This window comes from Capricornis sumatraensis, chromosome 9 (assembly GCF_032405125.1).
Source record: "Capricornis sumatraensis isolate serow.1 chromosome 9, serow.2, whole genome shotgun sequence".
Classification (NCBI taxonomy): domain Eukaryota; kingdom Metazoa; phylum Chordata; class Mammalia; order Artiodactyla; family Bovidae; genus Capricornis; species Capricornis sumatraensis.
In genome coordinates this window covers 5,466,191-5,475,148 of record NC_091077.1, presented here as the reverse complement: position 1 = coordinate 5,475,148, position 8,958 = coordinate 5,466,191, and positions in this window count along the sequence as shown.

Sequence of the window (8,958 nt, the reverse complement as noted above, 5' to 3'; positions counted from 1 at the left end):
TCTCAGGAGGATAATGTAGCCCTCTGGGGCAAAGATGCGGCCTAGGGCCCGGCACTGGAGGCCAACATGGAGAGGATCTCCACGGCCACCATGACCTTGCCCTTGATGCGAGACAGGGAGGAAGGTGACCCAGACACTGCAGAACACCAGCATCCTGAAGGCCAGGAACTTGGTTTCACTGAAGGTGTCAGGCAGGTTCCTGGCCAGGAAAGCTAGGGAGAAGGTTCCCAGGGCTAAGGAGCCCAACTATCCCAGGACACAGTGGAAGCCAGTGACTGAGCCTTGTTGCACACGATTATGAGCTCCTTGGGCTCAGAATGAGTGTCCATCTCAAGGAAAGGGGGCGAGGCTCCCAGCCAGACTCCACAGAGAATCACTCGGATCAGGGAGCACAAGGGGACGACATCATTAGAGGCTCCTGTTACCAGTAACTGCCTCATGGTTCTTCCCAGTTTCCTGGCCTTGAATGCAAGGATCATAGTCAGGGTTTTGGCCAAAACACTGGCAACAGCTATGGCGACCCCGGCTCCAAATGTGACTTATTGGAGGATGCAGGTGACTCTGTTGGGATGACCGATGAAGAGTAAGGAGCGGAGGAAACAGGGGGAGGGAGACGAGCAGGACAGAGCTGAGAGTCCAGTTATTTGCCTTGACTATGGGGGTGCCTCGGCACTTCACAAAACCCACAAAACCTCAGCTGTGACGGCAGATAAGCAGAGAGCTGTGCAGGCCAGAGACACCCCCACAGGATCATCAAAGCCCAGAAAGGTCAAGTCCTTAGGGACGCAGCGATTTCTCTCACTATTTGGATGCTCTTGAGCTGGGCACTGGGTACAGTTCTCTGCATCTGGGGAAAAAGCAAAGACTCAGCATTTCATTTTCAGAAATTCTCCATATTTGGTCGTTTTTTTTTTTAACATGGTCACCTTTCCTCTCATTGTGGATACAAACTGCCCCTGATGTCATACTCAAGTACAAGATTAAGCGTCTACATTCATAACCTAGGAAGAACGCTTTGAGTTACAGGTAAGACAAACCACAGTCAGTCTGGATCTTCAACATATTGTGGGTCAATGTTGGCTCAGCGATCCCAACAAGGATATGGATTTTCCCCCAAGTTTTTCTCTACTGTCCCAGTGTCTTCTTCATCCTAAGATTTGTCCTGCAATGGTTTCTGCAATTTTCCTGGTGAAGTCAAAGATTTCTTTCTTCATACATATACTAAGAAGGAACGTTCACCTAGCCTTTCCAGGACATCCTCTTTTGTCATTACCCTGATTCCTATGGGCTGCTTTTTGTATATAACTTGATATCTGGTAGAACAAATGTTTCCACATTCTACTTTTTCATTTTTCTATGACCAGTCTTGTACAATTTTTCTATATAAAATTGGAAAATAATTTGATTGAATAGAAATAACTTGGTGTCTGAGTGGATTTCTAGTGTCTTATATATTTGTGATGGTGATATCTTAATTATTGATGAATTTTTAAAAATTTCCACTCAGGTACACCTCCCTAAATCAGGCTCAATTTTTTTTCTTTGTTAAAATAGCAGGTAGTAAATAACTTCAGTGTTCCAGGCTATGTGGTCTTTGTGGCATTTATTCCCCTCTGCTGTTATGAAACAAGATCAGTCATAAATATGTAAATTAATGAACATGGCTCTGTTTCAGTTATATTTATTCAAATAGGCAATAGTTTGCCTACTCCTCCCCAAAAGTTCCTATTATTTTTTATGGCTGACTCTCATGCAATTGTACAAAGTCCTAACACAAGCAAGGTAATTCTCATTCGCATTTCTTTCCCCCAGCTACCTGGTCTCGCTTCATAGGGCCGACGCCTCTCCTGGCCCCTCTCTCTGTCCTTTCGGAGACATGTGTGGCACCCACTGACACATGTCTGTTTAGTCTAGATCTCTGGTCCCGTGCTCCTCCATATGTCTCTTGTTTTAAACCCTTATTTGATGTTATAAATCCTTCAGTAAGTCCATGAACAAGAGAATTATTTTTATAAATATCTTGTTCATACCTGAGAATATTTATTTGACAAGTGATCAAAATGCAATGAAACGCTACTCTTAAGGTGACTGGAATTACCCAGTACTGATGGAAGGACTCAGATTATTATAATAGACTTAGTGTTTTCGAAAACTGAAGTGCTGTAACCCTCCTCCACTTAATATGTTATAGTAACGCGTTTTCTTTCAGTACAGAAGTTCATAAATCTCCATTTCAAGCAACAGCTACATTTAGGGGCTGTAGGCTGTGATTTAAATTAGAATGATGTCTTTTTCTTTTTTTATATTGTAATACTCCAAAGGGTAGAGTCCTGGTGTTAGTTACACACACTTGATACGTTGTACAGTATTCAGGTCTTGGTACATAAGGTAATAAAATATTTCTGTTTTAATTTACATGCACGTGCTCTGTGCTTATCATCTGGGTGTGAAAAGTATTAAGTCTCAAGCTTTCAAGGCACCCACATGCTGCCTTGCTGATCATCTATGTTATATTTTACGGCAGGCTTTAGCATGGTCCCTGATAAGACTTCAGAATGAGATTTCCCCCTGGAAACAGTGCTGCAGTGGAGCCTGATAGGAAGACCACAGGCAGACCTGAGATTACACATAATTGGGAAACAATAGTGATTAAAACATGGAACTGTTGAAAGAATGAGTGGAAGCATGAATTGAGAGCAATGGCGCATATTGGCCCTGATGTCAATCCTCTTGGTTTTCTTCTTTGAGAGTATTCACGGGGGAAAGTTGCCATAAAGTGCAAACTTATTTTATACCTGCCTGATTGGTAATTTCTCTCCCTGTGCATGAAACACAAATAAAGCAGCAGATGGGCTTTCCTTCCTCTGGAATTTTTCTGAATCCTGGAACACAGGTCTGGCTGCACACAGATTGAGGGATCTGAAGGGAAGAGAGAATTATGGTCATAATTTTGCAGAAAATGAGCAGCTTTAAGAGGATGTCTGTATTTCTGGCCTTGTAATGAGAATTTTGACAGAAGATCGTCACTGTGTACCCCCACCCTCTACTATTGATACGAAGTAGACATATAATTAAGCATGTCTATGGTTAACTTGGGCTTCCCTCGTAGCTCAGTTGGTAAAGAATCTGCCTGCAAGGCAGGAGATCTGGGTTTGATCCCTGGGTCCGGAAGATCCCCTGGAGAAGGAAATGGCAACCCACTCCAGTATTCTTGCCTGAAGAATCCCATGGACAGACCAGCCTGGCAGGCTACATCCATGGGGTCGCAAGAGTCGGGACAAGACTTAGCACCTAAAGAGAGAGAGAGATGGTTAACTTTCTTCTTTTTAAAATGCTCACCAAATATCACCAAGATATCTAATCAGTTTTATTTCATAAATCAATGATAATCTCTCTACCTTATTATGCACTTTATCCAAAATCTTTCACATGCAGGTTTCTATGTAGTAATGACTTTGAGAACTTGTTGCCTGATGACATTCCTACCATCCTTTCATACTTGGTTAGAAAGAAGAGACTAGTTTCTAGATGGAAGACACTGATGCTGTGATAATTAGGCACACTACTTGTTGTTCAGTCACTACTCATTATGTCTGATTCTTTGTGATACGATGGACTGAGGCAAACCAGGATTCCCTGTCCTTCACCATCACCTGGAGCTTGCTCAAACTCATATCCATTGAGTCGGTGATGCCATCTAACCATCTCGTCCTCTGTCATCCCCTTCTCCTCCTGCCTTCAATCTTTCCCAGCATTAGTGTCTTTTCTAATGAGTCAGCTCTTTGCATTAGATGGCCAAAGGATTGGAATTCCAGCTTCAGCATCAGTCCTTCCAGTGAATATTCAGAACTGATTTCCTTTAGGACTGACTGGTTTGATCTCCTTGCAGACCAAGGGACTCTCAAGAGTCCTCTCCAACACAGTTCAAAAGCATCAGTTTCTCAATGCTCAGCCTTTTTTATGGTCCAACTCTCACATTCATGTGTGACTACTTGAAAAATCATAGTTTTCACTGGATAGACTGTTGTTGGCAAAGTAATGTCTCTGCTTTTTAACATGCTGTCTAGGTTGGTCATAGCTTTTCTTCCAAGGAACAAGCCTCTTTTAATTTCATGGCTGCAGTCACCATCTGCAGTGACTTTGGAGCCCCAAAAGTCTCTCACTGTTTGCATTGTTTCCCCATCTATTGCCCATGAAGTGATGAGACTAGATGCCATGAACTTAGTTTTCTTGAATGTTGAGTTTTAAACCAGCTTTTTCAATCTCCTCTTTCACCTTCATCAAGAGCGTCTTTAATTCCTTTTCCCTTTCTGCCATTAGAGTGGTGTCATCTGCATATCTGAGATTATTGATATTTCTCCTGTCAGTCTTCATACTAGCTTGTGCTTCACCCAGCCAGGCATTTTACATGATGTACTCTGCATAGAAATTAAATAAGGAAGGTGACAGTATACAGCCCTGATGTACTCCTTACCCAATTTTGAACCAGTCTGTTGTTCGATGTCCGTTTCTAACAGTTGCTTCTTGACCTGCATATAGGTTTTACAGGAGGCAGGTAAGGTGGTCTGGTATTCCCATCTCTTTAAGAATTTTCCACAGTTTATTGTGATCCACACAGTCGAAGGCTTTGGCATAGTCAATAAAGCAGAAATAGATGGTTTTCTTGAATTCTCTTGCTTTTTCTATGGTCCAGCAGATGTTGGCAATTTGATATCTGGTTCCTCTGCCTTTTCTAAATTCAGCTTGAACATCTGGAACTTCTTGGTTCACGTACTGTTGAAAACTAGCTTGGAGAATTTTGAACATTACTTTGCTAGTGTTTGAGATGAGTGCAATTGTACGGTAGTTTGAGCAATCTTTGGCATTGCCTTTCTTTGGAACTGGAATGAAAACTGACCTTTTCCAGTCTTGTGGCCACTAATGAGTTTTCCAGATTTGCTGGCATATTGAGTGCAGCACTTTGACAGCATCATCTTTTAGGATTTGAAATAGCTTAACTGGAATTCCATCACCTCCACTAGCTTTGTTCGTAGTGATGCTTCCTAAGGCCCTCTTGACTTCATGCTCCAAGATGTCTGGCTCTAGGTGAGTGATCACATCATTGTGGTTATCTGGGTCATTAAGATCTTTTTTGTATAGTTCTGTGTATTTTTGCCACCTCTTCTTAATATCTTCTGCTTCTGTTAGGTCCATATCATTTCTGTCCTTTATTGTGCCCATCTTTGCATGACATACTCCTTTGGTATCTCTAATGTTCTTGAATAGACCTCTAGTCTCATAGGGTAAGTTCTCATAGGATATAGGATGTCTGTGCCCAGGAAATATTCTGGAAGGAAAAGCTCAAGGACCTCATACAGTGTCATTTCAGGTGGTTATTCTCTGCTTTCCTCTCATGGTAGAACATCCACAAACTGACCGAAAAAAAAAACAACAACCCACACCTTTAAAAATGAGTCATTCACTGACTGTTAAAAATGATAATGGTAATAAAATTCTGTGTCTGCCTCCGCCAAAGTGTGGTTGTGCGACCTTATATAAGGACTTTACTTTTTGGAGCCTCATTGTTTGCTTCTAGAAAGTGAGCTTAATGTTTAAAAGGTGTTAGGATTAAATGAGATACATGTAATGTGTTTGCACATCCTTGACAGAAGGGGAGCATTCATTTGATTTCCATTAATAATACTACTGACTTTATTTTAGATCAACAAACCCATAAACACTCTGCTCTGGAAAAACAGCTACTGCATCTGTTTGAAATGCACCACAGAGGACAAATGGTTGATAAAAAAATCTAGCCATTTCCTCCATAATTAAGTATACAGTAAGCACATCCTTGGGGCTTTCCAGGTGGCTCAGGGATAAAGAATCTGCCTGTTAAGTGGATCAAACCCAAATTTGATCCCTCGGTCAGAAAGATTCTCTGGAGAAGGGAGTGGCAACTTCCTCCAGTATTCTTGTCTGGGAAACCCCAATAACAGAAGTGCATGGCAGACTACAGTCCATGAGGTCGTAAAGAGTTGGACATGACTTAGCAACTAAACAACCACAACAAAGCACGTCTTAATTAGTTCAGCCATTCCTCTAATCCACAAAGGTCATTGTAGTGAAGGACCTAAGCTACTCCATTTTGTTAACAGAAAAACTCCATTTTGTAAGGTTCCAGGAAAAGAGCGTTTGAAAATCCAAGAGCCTTTGGAAATCCCCTGACCTCACCCCACCACCCTCGAGCCAATCGGACTCCAGACCAAAATCTCCTGACTTAACATAGTCTACCTAGGTAATGGGAACCAATCAGAACCCAGGGCCAGCCCGGGAGAATAAGAACCAATCAGAAACCAACACCTAACCTTTCCACAGAAGGTAACCAATTAGATGTCTCCCAACCCGGAAACTCCCATTTTTCAAATTTCTCACGTGAGAATACCCTATATAAGCATTGTAACCCAGAACTCGGGGCTCCTCCCTATAGCCGCTGCATCGGTATCAGTGGGAGCCCCAGCTTGAGCTTGGTAATAAAAACTCTTTTGCTTTTGCATCAGATATTGGCTCCCTGGTGGTCACTGGGAGATTTCGCGACTTGGGCACAACAGTAGTACTCAAACTTTTCACCACACTTTGTTGTACCTTGTCTATTTGGTTTCACCAACTGACCCTTAGTGTAAAGGTTTATATTTGGATAAAATATCGAAGTTATACATGGTTTTCCCACTTGTCTTTGTAACTCCTTAACTTTTACAATGCAACTTTAAAATAAAATACTAATTCAAATGAGATTAAAAAGTTATAAATTACTTCTAAATGATGATTTAGCCAATTTTCAATATTTGTTATGTATTTTCCTCATCCTCTTAAATCATGCATTTCCAACATACTGGAAATGGCAACTTTTGAATTACTAAAGTACTTAGTAATTACTAAAGTAACTTAGTATAAAGAATTATCTATGTCTGAATTGAGTAACAGAGAAGAAAAACATTGCTGGATTTTGTTAAAATCAGATACAAAGCCAGTCTTAATAAAATAACACTTTGTGGGATCAGATTTTATATTACGTTAACAGAAAATTCTCATTTGAATAGATATCATCTCTTCCTTGAGTGTAACTACGAGAAGAAACAAATGTAACTTAAAATATTAAGTAGACATTCTGTTTCAATTAGCCTGTAGATCTTAGTATAAAAATGAAGACCAATCATGGGAAATACAAACTGAGGTTTCCCATGAGGCTTGAAGATCAGAGGACATTGCAAGGAGAGGCTGGTGAAGGTGAAATCTGTCAGATGCAAATTTCTCAAGGACCACCCCACTCTCCTTTCCTTCAGCACCAATGTAGCCCTTCCACTCTTTTCTTAGTGTCTCTCTTGATACCTCGTTCTCTCTGCCTCCCTGACAGTCCCAGCTGCCATCAAGGCCAGAGTCAGATTCTCCTCTGCTTTCCTCACAACCTGCATTTGACTCTTGATAGCTCCAAAAGTAACCTGCTTCCTGCAGAGGGGCCGTGGGAGACCCGGGCCCATTCCTGTACTCATCTATGACTGCTATGGACACTGCTTGGGCTTTATGAAGGTTGGTATGCAGACCCTCACCTACCCTTAGGTTGGTCCAGGGATTCACCTGAGGTACGTGGTGCAACTGTTGTTAAGGCATTTGTAAAATCCAAAGGACATAGAAGTTCTCCTTCACCTGGAGTCCCTGCAGTCTCTTGTTCCCCAATGTCTCCTCCCACTGGCTGCCCCTGAACTCACTGTCAGCCCGAGGTATATCCTAGTCACTGACCCCTGGAATAGGCAGCTGGTCAATCTCACAGGGTGTCTAGAGCTGATGCTGGTTTTCTGCTTGGCCTGTTTCATGTTTTCACTGTTTTCCTCTGTGAAGTTGGGCATCATTTTTGAGCTTTCTTTGTAAAATTAAAACGTGAAATTTGCATAAAAGGAAGGCTAAAGACTACCATACATGGAGAAGGTCTCAACTAATTTGAATGTTCTATCCTGCTCTGTCCCTCGAAAAATGTCTCTCAAATTGTAGTCTACAAAGACAGAAAGGTGAAGGTCATTATCCAGTGCCAAATCCAGACCAATTTATGCAATACATTTTTCAAATCAAGATGTCATCTTTTTAGTGATACACAGCAATAAACTAGCAACAGCAGCTTAGGAGTCTAAATCCTTTCTTTGATAAAATTCCTTTGCAATTCTAGTCACATTGATTGATCCATTTCAGACATAAACATGATCATTTCACCATAACTTTTCACACATATCTAAAAATTTATTGTAGGAATTTACTTAAAGGTTTATAAGATAAAGGAGTCCCAGAGACGGCCATCTCCAAGCAGGAGAAGCAGAAAAGCTGGTGGCATAATTGAGTCCAAGCCTGAAGTCCTGAGAACCAGAAGTTCTGATGTCCCAGGGCAGGAAGAGATGGATGTCCCAGTTCAGAAAGTGAGGGTGGATTGACCTTCCTTCACTTTGGGTTCTATTCCGGCCTTCAGGAGACTGGAAAACACGTGCTCACGTTGGTGAGGGGGCATTCTTTACTTCATCTACCAGAACCGAATGCTAGTCTCTGCCAGAAACACCCTCAAAAGTACACCCGGAAACAGTGCTTAGCCACCCATCTGGCAAGCCTTAGCCCAGGCGAGTTGACAAGTAAGATTAACTGTCATGCATGGACAGTGATTCCTCCAGCTCTTTTCTTTTATCTCAAGACTCTTTTGACTATTTGGTGTCTTTGTTTTTTTCAATTTTTCAAAATTATTAATCCTAGTTCTGTGAAAAATGCCATTGGTTTTTTAATGAATAATTTATTTATCTTCATATGTTCTTTTTTAAAATTAATTTTTTACAGAGTATTATTAATTTACAATATACTTTTAGTTTCAGCTGTACAGCAAATCAGTTATTCACATACATATCTTTTTAGATACTTTTCCTGTATAGGTCATTAAATAGTCCCCTA